Source organism: Hemiscyllium ocellatum, chromosome 10 (assembly GCF_020745735.1).
Source record: "Hemiscyllium ocellatum isolate sHemOce1 chromosome 10, sHemOce1.pat.X.cur, whole genome shotgun sequence".
NCBI lineage: Eukaryota > Metazoa > Chordata > Chondrichthyes > Orectolobiformes > Hemiscylliidae > Hemiscyllium > Hemiscyllium ocellatum.
Window position 1 is genome coordinate 35,016,617 of NC_083410.1, and position 14,245 is coordinate 35,030,861.

Sequence of the window (14,245 nt, forward strand, 5' to 3'; positions counted from 1 at the left end):
GCAAGGTAGTTAACCTCTGAACCATGATCTGAAATTATCTAGCAAGTCACTCAGTTGCGTAAAACCATTACAGAAAGTTGATTAAAATCAAAACCGGCTAGGAGAGAGTGAGGACTGCAGATGCTGGAGATCAGAGCTGAAAAATGTGTTGCTGGAAAAGCACAGCAGGTCAGGCAGCATCCAAGGAGCAGGAGAATCGACGTTTCGGCCATAAGCCCTTCTTCAAGAATGAGGAGGGTGTGTCAAGCAGGCTAAGATAAAAGGTAAGGAGGAAGGACTTGGGGGTGGGGCATTGGGAATGCGATAGGTGGAAGGAGGTTAAGGTGAGGGTGATAGGCCGGAGAGGGGGTGGGGGGGGAGAGATCGGGAAGAAGATTGCAGGTCAAGAAAGCAGTGCTGAATCCGGGGGTTGGGACTGAGATAAGGTGGGGGGAGGGGAAATGAAAAATCTGGATAAATCTGCATTCACCTTGTGGTTGGAGGGTTCCTAGGCAGAAGATGAGGCGCTCTTCCTCCAGGCATCGTGTTGCCATGGTCTGGTGATGGAGGAGGCCAAGGACCTGCATGTCCTTGGCGGAGTGGGAGGGGGAGTTAAAGTGTTCAGCCACGGGGCGGTTGGGTTGGTTTGTGTGGGTGTCCCAGAAGTGTTCTCTGAAACATTCCGCAAGTAGGCGGCTTGTCTCCCCAATGTAGAGGAGGCCACATCGGGTGCAGCGGATGCAGTAAATGATGTGTGTGGAGGTGCAGGTGAATTTATGACAGATATGGAAGGATCCCTTGGGGCGTTGGAGGGAAGTGAGGGGGGAGGTGTGGGCACAAGTTTTGCATTTCTTGCGGTTGCAGGGGAAGGTTAGGTTGGTGGTGGGTGAGGACCTGACGAGGGAGTCGTGGAGGGAGTGGTCTTTCTGGAACGCTGATAGGGGAGGGGGGGAAATATATCCTTGGTGGTGGGGTCTTTGGAGGTGGTGGAAATGACGAAGGATGATACAACGTATCTGAAGGTTGGTGCAGTGGTAGGTGAGGACCAGTGGGGTTCTGTTCTGGTGGCGATTGGAGGGTCAGGGTTCAAGGGCGGAGGAGCGGGAAGTGGAGGAGATGTGGTGGAGAGCATCATCAACCACGTCTGAGGGGAAATTGCAGTCTTTGAAGAAGGAGGCCATTCTGGGTTGTTCGGTATTGGAATTGGTCCTCCTGGGAGCAGATGCGGTGAAGGCGAAGGAGTTGGGAATATGGGATGGCGTTTTTACAGGTGGCAGGATGGGAGGGGGTGTAATCTAGGTAGCTGTGGGAGTCAGTCGGCTTATAGTAAACGTCTGTGTTGAGTCGGTCATCTGAGATAGATATGGAGAGGTCTAGGAAGGGGAGGGAGGAGTCTGAGACGGTCCAGGTAAATTTGAGGTCGGGGTGGAAGCTGTTAGTAAAGTGGATGAACTGTTCAACCTCCTTGTGGGAGCACGAGGCAGCGCCGATACAGTCATCAATGTAGCGGAGGAAAAGGTGGGAGGTGGTGCCAGTGTAGCTGCGGAAGGTGGACTGTTCCACATATCTGACAAAGAGGCAGGCATAGCTTGGGCCCATGCGGGTGCCCATGGCTACTCCTTTAGTTTGGAGGAAGTGGGAGGATTGGAAAGAGAGGTTGTTCAGAGTAAGGACCAGTTCAGTCGGTGGGAGGGTACTGGTTGGTTCGGCGGGAAAGGAAGAAGCGGAGGGCTTTGAAGCCTTTGTGATGGGGGATAGAAGTGTATAGGGACTGGATGCCCATATTGAAGATAAGGCGATGGGAGCCGGGGAAGCAAAAATCACGGAGGAGGTGGAGGGCGTGGGTGGTGTCCCGAATGTAGGTGGGGAGTTCTTGGACTAGGGGGGACAGGACCGTGTCAAGGTATGCAGAGATGAGTTCGGTGGGGCAGGAGCAGGCTGAGACAATGGGCCAGCCGGGGCAGTCAGGTTTGTGGATTTTGGGCAGGAGGTAGAACCGGGCAGTGCACGCTTGTGGGACTATGAGGTTGGAGGCGGTGGATGGGAGATCTCCTGAGGTGATGAGGTTATAGATGGTCTGGGAGATGATGGTTTGATGGTGGGAGGTGGGGTCATGGTCAAGGGGGCAGTAGAAAGAGGTGTCCGCGAGCTGGCATTTAGCCTTTGCAATGTAGAAATCGGTGCGCCACACTACCACCACGCCTCCCTTGTCTGTCGGTTTGATGGTGAGGTTGGGGTTGGAGCGGAGGGAGTGGAGGTCTGCACGTTGCGACGGTGAGAGGTTGGAGTGGGTGAGAGGGGTGGACAGGTGGAGGTGGTCAATGTCGCGGCGGCAGTTGGCTATGCGGAGATTGAGAGTGGGTAAGAGGCTAGCACGGGGTGTCCAGGTGGATGGGGTGAGTTGGAGGCGGGAGAAGGGGTCATCAGAGGGTGGGCGGGAGTCCTGGTTGAAGAAGTAGGCGTGGAGGCGAAGGCGGTGGAAGAATTGTTCAATGTCAAACCGGGCTGATCAATCAAGGCACCAGGAACAACAAAGGCCTACTTTGCAACTAACCATGCAAAGAATTCTTCACTAACACCTGGGAATTATGCCAAAATTGTGAGAGCTATCTCACAGATTCACTAAACAACAGTCTGATGTAATAATACTTACAACCAAATAATGTCTTAGAGCCAACATCCCACATTCTTCCTGGGTAAAAACAAGTGCTGGAGAAATGCAGCAATGGTGTACAGCCAAGAGGATGTTGCCCCTTCAAAGTCTGACTCTGGACCTCATGAAAACTCATGGCACCATGAAACCTGCGTAAGGACCTCCATTGATTACCACCAATGCCTGAATCCTGAAGGACATACTTGCTGTACTGAGCCTATGGCAAGTCATGAGGGAACAAGAGGGAAAGACTTATTTGACCTCACCTTCATTGATATACCTGGCTGATCTTCTTTCTCACTTCCACCTTCCCACAAAGTCACATAAGACCACAAGTAATAAGAACAGGAGTAGGCCATTCAGCCTCTCAAGCCAGCTCCACTATTCAACAGGATCAAGAGTGATCCGACACTCTTCACGTCTGCTTTCCTTCCATTGCCCCATAATAGAGTCATAGTGTCATAGACATGTACAGCATGGAAACAGACCCTTCGATCCAACCCATCCATGCTGACCAGATATTCCAACCCAATCTAGTCCCACCTGCCAGCATCCACCCCATATTCCTCCAAACCTTTCCACTTCATATACCCATTCAAATGCCTTTTAAATGTTGCAATTGTACCAGCCTCTACCACTTCCTCTGACAGTTCATTCCATACACGTACCACCCTCTGTGTGAAAAAGTTGCCCCTTAGGTCTCTTTTATATCTTTCCTCTCACCCTAAACCTATGCTCTCTAGTTCTAAACTCCCCACATCCCAGGGAAAAGACTTTGTCTATTTATACTATCCATGCCCCTCATAATATAGTTCTCTGGCTTGTCCTTACCACTGTATAAGGTCAATCCTCAGCCTCCAATGCTTCAGGGAAATCAGCCCCAGTCTATTCAGCCTATCCCTGTAGCTCAAATCCTCCAACCCTGGCAACATCCTTATAAATCTTTTCTGAACCCTTTTAAGTTTCACAACATCTTTCCAATAGGAAGAAGATCAGAATTGTATGTAATATTCCACCAGTGGCCTAATCAATGACCTGTATAGCCACAACATGACCTCCCAACTCTTGACCTCAATATTCCCACCAATAAAGGAAAGCATACCAAATGCCTTCTTCAATATAGTATCTACCTGCGACTCCACTTTCAAGGAGTGATGAACCTGCATTCCAAGGTCTCTTTGTTCAGCAACACTCTCTCGGACCTTACCGTTAAGTGTATAAGTCCTTCCTGCTAAGATTTGCTTTCCCAAAATGCAGCACCTCGCATTTGTCTGAATTAAACTCCATCTGCCACTTCTCAGCCCATTGACTCATCAGATCAAAATCCTGTTGTAATCTGAGGTAACCTTCTTCAATGTCCACTACACCTCTAATTTTGGTCTCATCTGCAAACTTACTACTCTTATGCTCACATCCAAATCATTTATTTAAGTAACAAAAAGTACAGGGCCCAGCACTGACCCTTGTGGCACTGTACTGCTCACAGGCCTCCAGTTGAAAAACAACCTTCCACCTCCATCCTCTGTCTCCTACCTTTGAGCCAGTTCTGTATCCAATTGGCTAGTTCTCCCTGTATTCTGTGAGATCTAACCTTACTAACTAGTCTCTCATGGGGAGCCTTGCCAAAAGTCTTACTGAAGTCCATATAGATCTCATCTACTGCTCTGCCCTCATCAATCCTCTTTGTTAGTTCCTCAAAAAATTCAATCAAGACTGTGATACATGATTTCCCACACGCAAAGCCATGTTGACTATCCCCAATCAGTCCTTGCCTTTCCAAATACATGTACATCCTGTCCCTCAGGATTCCCTCCAACAACTTCTCCACCACTAACATCAGGCTGAGTGCTATATAGTTCCCTGGCTTGTCCTTACCACTTTTCTTAAACAGGATTAGGTACGTTTTGGTGCAGCCGTTTGGTTGCCGGCGTTTTGGCACGGCCGTTTGGGCGACAAACTTAGTTGGCACCAGCCCATTTGGCGACGGACGTTTTGGCACTAAGAACATTTTTTTTAGATTAGATTACTTACAGTGTGGAAACAGGCCCTTCGGCCCAACAAGTCCACACTGACCCGCCGAAGCGCAACCCACCCATACTCCTATCCCTACATTTACCCCTTTCCTAACACTACGGGGAATTTAGCATGGCCAATTCACCTAACCCGCACATGTTTGGACTGTGGGAGGAAACCGGAGCACCCGGAGGAAACCCACACAGACACGGGGAGAACGTGCAAACTCCACACAGTCAGTCAGTCGCCTGAGTCGGGAATTGAATCCGGGTCTCAGGTGCTGTGAGGCAGCAGTGCTAACCACTGTGCCACTGTGCCGCCCAAATTCTTTATTTGTAAATCTGTCTGTATGGACAGACAGCTTTAGTGTCACAAAATCACAATATATCGGTTATATAACCATCCGTTATGCTGAATAACCACGCGTGTTTATCGAATGGTGTGGATAAGTTTAATTTCAACATAAATATACTACTTGTACATATGAACATATAATTGCATGCATTTTTTTCTACTAAGTGTTTTTGTATATAGTAGTTGAGCATGCAGCTTTGAAAAGACCAATAGGTATATTGCTGTTTGCTCTTCCTTTGTATTCCTTTGTATAAATTGAGCTAGTGCATATTTGGAAACAGGAAAACTAGCCTCTCCTCATTTAGCTGCTTGCTCAGGCTACAGTTAGTCCTTAGACTCAGTTGAGTTAACTGCGGGTGCACTGCCACAAATGTTTCATTCTTTTGCCATCTTGTTTTTTTTATATATCATTTTATCCATATGATGGCTGAAGAGGTATTAACAAAACATGGAAAAGAAAAATTTGCGCATAATGGATTCCTCTACATCTCTATTTCTCCATGAGATCTGGAACCTTCATCAGAGAACATTAAACAGGTAAGACCACACAAACAATTATGTGGAGGCAGCTGACCGTCAATTACAATACGAACTTAGCATGCAACATCCCACCATATGGAAATTAATAGATGCCTGCGTAAAGTACAGAAAGATAGAGATGCATATTATGAAGGGTTACTAGCTGGGCATGAACCACCACAGAAACTAAAAAAAGTATAGAAATGCAGATAGAAGAATACACGAAACTGTTCTTAGAATTGAAAACATGGATATTATCAAGTACTTGAGGAGCCTTGCTCATAATTACTAAACAAACTAAATAAAGCTACGTTACAGTTTTTAGTGATTAACAGATTTAATGTTTTTAGTGATCAACAGATTTAATGTTTTTATTTTTCAATAAAGTTAGTTTTAAAACTTTTTAAAGTTCTACCTTTGAATGATGATGAATCAGGGAAAAAGTGAGGACTGCAGATGCTGGAGATCAGAGCTGAAAATATGTTGCTGGAAAAGCACAGCAGGTCAGGCAGCATCCAAGGAGCAGGAGAGTTGACGTTTCGGGCATGATTCCTGAAGAAGGGCTCATGCCCGAAACGTCGACTCTCCTGCTCCTTGGATGATGATGAATCAATCAACATTTTTTTCCGAGCGCCAAAACATCTGTCGCCAAATGGGCTGGCGCCAAATCAGCTGGCACCCAAACGGCTGTGCCCAATCGTCTCATTCCGCTTAAACAGTGGCACCACATTTACCAACCTCCAGTCTTCTGGCACCTCACCTGTGACTATCGATGATACAGATATCTCAGCAATAGGCCCAGCAATCACTTCTCTAGCTTCCCACAGAGTTCTAGGGTATACCTGATCAGATCCTGGGGATTTATCCACTTTTATGCGTTTCAAGATATCCAACACTTCCTCCTCTGTAAGATGGACATTTTTCAAAATGTCACCATCTATTTCCCTACAGTCTATATCTTCCATGCTCTTTTCCACAGTAAATACTGATGCAAAATACTCGTTTAGAATCTCCCTCATCTCCTGTGGCTCCACAGAAAGGCCGCCTTGCTGATCTTTGAGGAGCCCTATTCTCTCCCGAGTTACCCTTTTGTCCTTAATGTATTTGTAAAAACCCTTTGGATTCTCCTTAATTTTATTTGCCAAAGCTATCTCATGTCCCCTTTTTGCCCTCTTGATTTCCCTCTTAAGTATACTCCTACTGCCTCTTTACTCTTCTAAGGATTCACTCGATCTATTCTGTCTATACCTTACATATGTTTCCTTCTTTTTCTTAACCAAACCCTCAATTTCTTTAGTCATCCAGCATTTCCTATACCTACCAGCCTTTCCTTTCACATGAACAGGCATATACTTTCTCTGGATTCTCGTTATCTCATTTCTAAATGCTTCCCATTTTCCAGCCGTCCCTTTACCTGCGAACTTCTGCTTCCAATCAGCTTTTGAAAGTTCTTGCCTAATACTGTCAAAATTGGCCTTTCTCCAATTTAGAACTTCAATTTTTAGATCTGGTCTGTCCTTTTCCATCACTATTTTAAATCTAATAGAATTATGGTCACTGGCCCCAAAGTGACACCTCAGTCACCTGCCCTGCCTTATTTCCCAAGAGTAGGTCAAGTCTTGCACCTTCTCTAGTAGGTACATCCACATACTGAATCAGAAAATTTTCTTGTATACATTTAACAAATTCCTCTCCATCTAAGCCCTTAATACTATGGCAGTCCCAGTCCATGTTTGGAAAGTTAAAATCCTCTGACTATTAGGGGGTCTATAATACAATCCCAATAAGGTGATCATCACTTTCTTATCTCTCAGTTCCACCCAAATAACTTCCCTGGATGTATTTCCAGGAATATCCTCCCTCAGCACAGCTGTAATGCTATCCCTTATCAAAAATGCCACCTTCCCCCTTCTCTCTTGCCTCCCTTTCTATCCTTCCTGGAGCATTTGTATCCTGGAACATTAAGCTGTCAGTCCTCTCCATTCCTGAGCCATGTTTCTGTAATTGCTATGATATCCCACTCCCATGCTCCTAACCACGCCCTGAGTTCATCTGCCTTTCCTGTTTAGGCCCCTTGCATTGAAATAAATACAGTTCAATTTATTAGTCCTATCTTGTCTCTGCCTGCCCTGACTGTTTGACTCTCTTCTGTTCTCAGCTGTACCAGTCTCAGATTGATCTCTTTCCTCACTATCTCCCTGGTCCCACACCACTCCCCCGACCTTGCTAGTTTACATCCTCCCAAGCAGCTCCAGCAAATCTCCCTGCCAGTATATTAGTCCCCTTCCAATTTAGGTGCGATCAGTCCTTCTTGTACAGGTCACTTCTACCCCGAAAGAGATTCCAATGATCTAAAAATGTGAATCCTTCTCCAATACACCAGCTCCTCAGCCATGCATTCATTTGCTCTATCCTCCTATTCCTACCCTCACCAGCTCATAGCACCGAGAGTAATCCAGATATTACTACTCTTGAGGACCTCCTTTTTAAATTCCGGCCTAACTCTCTGTAATCTCCCTTCAGAATCTCTACTTTTTCCCTTCCTGTGGCGTTAGTTCCAATGTGGACAATGACCTCCTGCTGGTCCCTCTCCTCCTTGAAAACATTCTGCACCCTCTCTGAGACATCCTTCATCCTGGCACCAGGGAAGCAACATGCCATTCTGATTTTTTGCTGCTGGCCACAGAAACGTCTGTCTGCACCTCGGACTAGAGAGTACCCTATAATCCTTGAAGAATCTATCTAACTCAACCTTAAATATGCACAAGGTCTTTGCTCCCACAGCTCTCAGTGCCAAGACGTTCCAAAGACTCTCAACCCTCTGACAGAAGAAATTCCTCCTCATCTCTGTCTTAAATTGGTGCCCTTTTATTCTGAGACTAACCTTCTGGTCCTAGAGTCTCTAAGAAGGGGAACATCCTCTCACCATTTACTCTATTAAGAATCCAATATATTTCAATGAGATCACTTCCCATTCTTCTAAACTCTAGTGAGTAGAAGCCCACCCCATTTAACCTTTGCTCATAAGACCTTTCCTCCATAATAGGGATCATCCTAGTGAACCCTCTTTGAACTGCCTCAATTTGTGTTCTGGTAATGCATTCTTTCCAGTTCCATGCGTCCAACTCTTGCATAATAAAGAATTCTCAAATTTACTGTACCCTTCAGTTTTAAGATGCTACACAGCTGACAAATTATTTTGAAGTCATGATTAGAGTGGTGCTGTCGATTTCCCTGCTCCTCGGATGCTGCCTGACCTGCTGTGTTTTTCCAGCACCACTTTAATCTTGACTCTAATCTCCAACATCTGCAGGTCCTCACTTTCACCTAAATCATTTTGAAGTTCGGTTACTATTGAGTGAAAGTAAAGTTCCAAAAATAAACAAAAAGCCTCCATTACAAACTTACAAATATATGAAAGCATGAAATTAAAGCTATGTATAACTTTTACATGAAATCAAACAAATCATCATAAGAAACAGACATGCTAATAGACCAACATCTGCTGGACAAATTCAACAGGCTTGGCAGGATCTGTGGAGAGAGAAAAACACAGTTAATGTTTCAAGTCCAGTGACCTCTTGTTACAAAGGTTTTTTTTTCAATGGATGCTGATGTACTGGAAGCAGTCAGGAATGTGTAGAGACTACAGATAAGAGTACTGCATTTTTTTTAACTTAAAACTAATAATATCACAGTGGTATCTATTTTCTGACATTTTCTCAGCCAGACATAATGCATTTTGGTAAAATTCACTCATGTTATATGACACCAGTGTTCAGTAGCTTTGTTTTATTATCATATGTTATCTTCATTTTACTGATTATACAGTGATATTGAACACTTATGTTAGCTTAGAGTGTCATCTTCCTATTCTGCAACAACAAAAATATTGCAGGCTGCAATTCTCACTGAAATTTAGATTGCTAAATGTAATGTCCATTTTAAGAAACAGTCCATGATAGTTAAACAAACTTTACAAGATTTATTCTTTTTAGTTCTGAGTGTCTTAATCTTTTTTGTATAAATATTATTCAACCAGAACTGCAAAATGACTTTGGATTTCAATCATTAATATATATTTAAAAGTTTTGTTGTTATATTTTAAGTTATGCAGCAAACAGTGATAACAAGAGATTCTTTACTTTTTACAACTTTTCCACTCATCAACTTACTGTCCAGTTTTGATGAGGGGGAAGGCAAATACAAAATTTTAAATTTCCTTCATCAATCTGTTACATTTATTAGAAAAAAGTTCATGCTATTTGATGCACAATTGACCAATAAAACTTTACAGTAATAAGATTTTATTTCACATTCATAACTAAAGATAATCATTGAAATTAGAGACACTGAAAAGTAAGGTAGTAAAAAAAGCAGAGTATTCCTGTAGTGCTTCCTTTGGTTGAGAAACAACTATTTAATTGCAGTGTTGAAGTTCCAATGTGCTAATCACATCTCATTTGAGAACAAACAATTTGCACTCAATTCATATGCATGCCACATAAGCAATAACATCAGTTATCTAGACTACATTAAAGTACTCAATTATGACTATGGAACTATTAATTTTATTTTTGGATAAACAGCATTAATGTTCCTGTTTTTGTATCAACTAAGAAAAAAGCATTTTGTTGTAATTGGGTCAGAATTTTGAGCTTAGCATCCAAAGAACAAAACAAATCTCAACTAGGCTTTAACTGCACGCTCCTGAAATTAAGCTCTCATTGGTCCAGCACCCCATTTTCACTCTCAATCAGGGATATAATATAGACTAATGCAACAAATGTCACTATTGTTTAAAAAGCCGCAGTGAAATTTTGAATAAAAAATGCAGACATAGTCCTCTGTGAGATGGTAGTGTAAAGGTAAAAACCCCTTACTCAGGCTGCTCTGTCATTGGAGAGACATCTGGAGACAAGAAGAGAGGTTGAAAAATAAAATCTTTTATATTATCCTCAGTTGGTGTTGAAACCAAACTCACAGTTTAGGTGCTATTCTGCATTGCAGCCCTGTCATCCAACCAACTGAGCTAACTGACTGTACTCTCTATACTAGGCTGTTAAAGAGATTAGAAAAGTTTCTTGTTATTGATTCTTCTTGTTGACTCAGCAACATAACAACTTGAATTAAAAATAATATCATTTCTTAAAAAAAAGATGTTCTTAAAGTTCAATTAACAACATGCACTTATTGGAAGAAAGTGGTCGTAAGACTGAAACATTCCAAGGCATTATTTAAAAAAAAGATTGGGGATTGTTTCTGTGTTCTGGCCAATATTTATCACTCACTCAACATCACAAATCCTACCTTATCTGGTCATTATTGTATCATTGATTATGGGAGAATATGTTATGCAAAATAGCTGTTGTGTTTCCTATTGTCTCCTATTTGAACTACATTTCAAAAGTACTTAATTGGCTGAAGCACTTTGAGTTGTCCACTGGTTAATAAAAGCACTATATAAATGAAAGTATCTTTCTTACTCACATTTTAAATTCACATGTGGGATGTGGGTATGACTGACTAAGTTAGTATTTATTGTCCATCCATAATTTCCATTTAAAAGCCACCTTCTCAAACTGATCCAATCTTTGGGGTTTAGGGATGACCACAATGCTGTGAGGAAGGGATTTTCAAGCTTTGCTCCACTAGCAGCGAAGAGACAGCAATGTAATTTCAGATCAGGTAAGTTGTTGGGAAATGCAGGTGATGCTGTTCCCATGCCTTTGTTGCCCTTCTGGATGGTAGTGTCACAGGTTTGGAGGGATGATCCTTGATGAGTTACTGCACTGCATCTGTATCTGCTCCAGATTGCTGTCACTGTGCATCAGTGGTTAGAGTGAATATTGAAAGTGGTAGATGGAGTGTGAGGCAAACGAACTGCTTTGTCCTGGGTGGTGTTGAGCTTCTTGAGTATTGGTGGGGGGTGGGGTGGGGGGGAGGAGCTGCATTCATTTAGGCAACTGGACAGTAATCCTCTACACTCTTGATGTGTGCATAGTAGATCATGGATAGGCATTGGTGAGATAGGAAATAAGTTACATGCCACAGAATTCCTAGCCTCTATTCTGCTCTTGTAGCAGTAGTATTTATACGGCTGGTCCAGTTGAACTCTTGGACAATGGTAATCCCCTAGAGTGTTAATAGTGGGAAATTTGTTGATGGTAATGCCTTGAACGGCAAGAGCAGATGGTTAGATTATCTTTTGTTAGAGATCGTCATTCCTTGGCACTTATATATCAAGGATGTTCAGTCTAAGTCCAGACATTTCTAGGTTTTTGGTGTAAATGGCCACGGGTTGCTTCAGAATGGATGGAGTTGTGAATAGTGCTCAACATTGTACAATCGTTAGGGAACATCCCTACTTCTGACCAAATGGTGGAAGAAAGGTGTCCATAAATTAGATTAGATTAGATTACTCACAGTGTGGAAACAGGCCCTTCGGCCTAACAAGTCCACACCGACCCCCCAAAGCGCAACCCATCCATACCCCTACATTTACCCCTTACCTAACATTACGGGCAATTTAGCATGGCCAATTCACCTGACCCGCACATCTTTGGACTGTGGGAGCACGCGGAGGAAACCCACGCAGACATGGGGGGAACGTGCAAACTCCACACAGTCAGTCGCCTGAGTCAGGAATTGAATCCGGGTCTTAGGCGCTATGAGACAGCAGTGCTAACCACTGTGAGAATAGCTAAAGATTGAACAATGTATTAGAGCAACCTAAGAATGTTTTTTGTGATGCAATGGTAGTCCCCCTATCCTTGGGTCAGAAAGCCTAGCTTCAGGTCCCACATGTTCTTGATCTGTGCACGACCATAACAGAACAGGTTGATTACAAACGTCTGTAAGAACAACCCAGAAAATTATTTGAATATTGCGAGGAATGTTGTCTATGATGATTAGTAAATAGGAGCAGAACAGTGGAATTGTAATTGAATATTCCAAAGTTTAAGGAATCAGGGAACATTTTTCACAGAGCATTCTCTGTGAAGAGTATGGTTAAATTTGTAAGAGGGCCGTGGAAGGTGTTTTATGTTCTTTTATGTCCTTATCTGCAGGGTTTTAGTGAAAACAAAAGTTGACAGTTGTTTGGAAATATGTTGCATATCATTCAAAATGTTTGTTTGTATTGGTCTTTAACGGCTGAATTTTGTAATGTACCACCGTACTACAAGTGTAATTAATGTTCATTTCTTCTGGGGGTAAACTTTATTTGCAATCTAATCGCGACAGGCAGTGGGGACCGTTAAAACGTGAGGTGGCATCAATTGGATACAATTTTCATGCCCAGCCTTAACTTGGATTTGCAGTCAGTGCAGCACGAAATACCCTCAGAATGGGGTTCTTTCTGATGTTGAAAATTAAATCAGAAAATCCAGCGAGGTCGCATGATTCTTCAAGACCTACAGCAGGACCTTAGAATGAGGCGGGACAGGGAGTATGTATTGCATCGGGAGACAGATGGCGCAGCAAAAGGTCACAGGATTTTCACTAAATTCCCCAGATTCTGTGATAAATGTACAGGAGATGCTAATAACCATCACAAAGGAAATCGTCTTCCCGATGGATGATTGACAAAGTGTCAAGCTAAATCAATAGACCGATTTTGGGGCTGTGTTGACAATGCCAATGTCATCACCGTTATTCTCAAAACCTGATCGTCATCGAGAACGAAAGAAGTTACAGTGATGTGACCGCAACAGCCGTTTTACAGCTCCCTCGTTCAATCTATGTTACTCTTCTCTGCTTTTCTGTGGCTGTTTTGAAGTCTGCAGCGAACTCTTCCTGATTGTACTAACGCCCTCTGAAATACTGTGGATTTATTCCTTGATTACTGCTGCTTCCCGTCACCAAAGCGCATTATGCTAACCTGTTACAAGACGCCCACGAAGCCCCCTTGCACTCTACACACTGTGGAAGAACTGTCAAATAAGAGGCAGGATTGAGTAGCAAAGTGTTTATTTTCCAGCCTGCAGAGACACCCCCACTAAGTCTGAGGGGAAACCCGCCCGCAGGATTCCGCTCAGTCACGGTGCAGACCCGTGATGAGACCATTGGGTCAATTCTGGTCTCGGGAAGTTGCTCCCACAAAGCTCCGGGCCTCGGTTGCCAGTCGGTGTGATCCCGGGCTGGCTGCTCCTCGCCTCCTCATTGGACTCGAAGTGATCATTAGTGGCTTCCCCTCGCCATCGCTGTTGTTTACCGCCTCCAGCAAAATCGCTCGGCATCCCTAAGCTCCCAAATTTGTTGTTCCCAGTCCTGCCTTCAAATCGCCAGATCGGGACTGGGAATGTTTTGTCTTGGTATGACCTGAGACAGCCATTTCGCTGTGGTCAGTATTAGAGTCAGTAACAATTCTGTCCTCATGGTAAATCTGCTGAAACACTTTTCAGGATACCACCAAATTTAGGGCGGCACGGTGGCACAGTGGTTAGCACTGCTGCCTCACAGCGCCTGAGACCCGGGTTCAATTCCTGACTCAGGCGACTGACTGTGTGGAGTTTGCACGTTCTCCCCGTGTCTGCGTGGGTTTCCTCCCACTGTCCAAAGATGTGCGGGTCAGGTGAATTGGCCATGCTAAATTGCCCGTAGTGTTAGGTAAGGGGTAAATATAGGGGTATGGGTGGGTTGCGCTTCGGCGGGTCGGTGTGGACTTGTTGGGCCGAAGGGCCTGTTTCCACACTGTAAGTCTAATCTAATCTACCCGTGATTAGA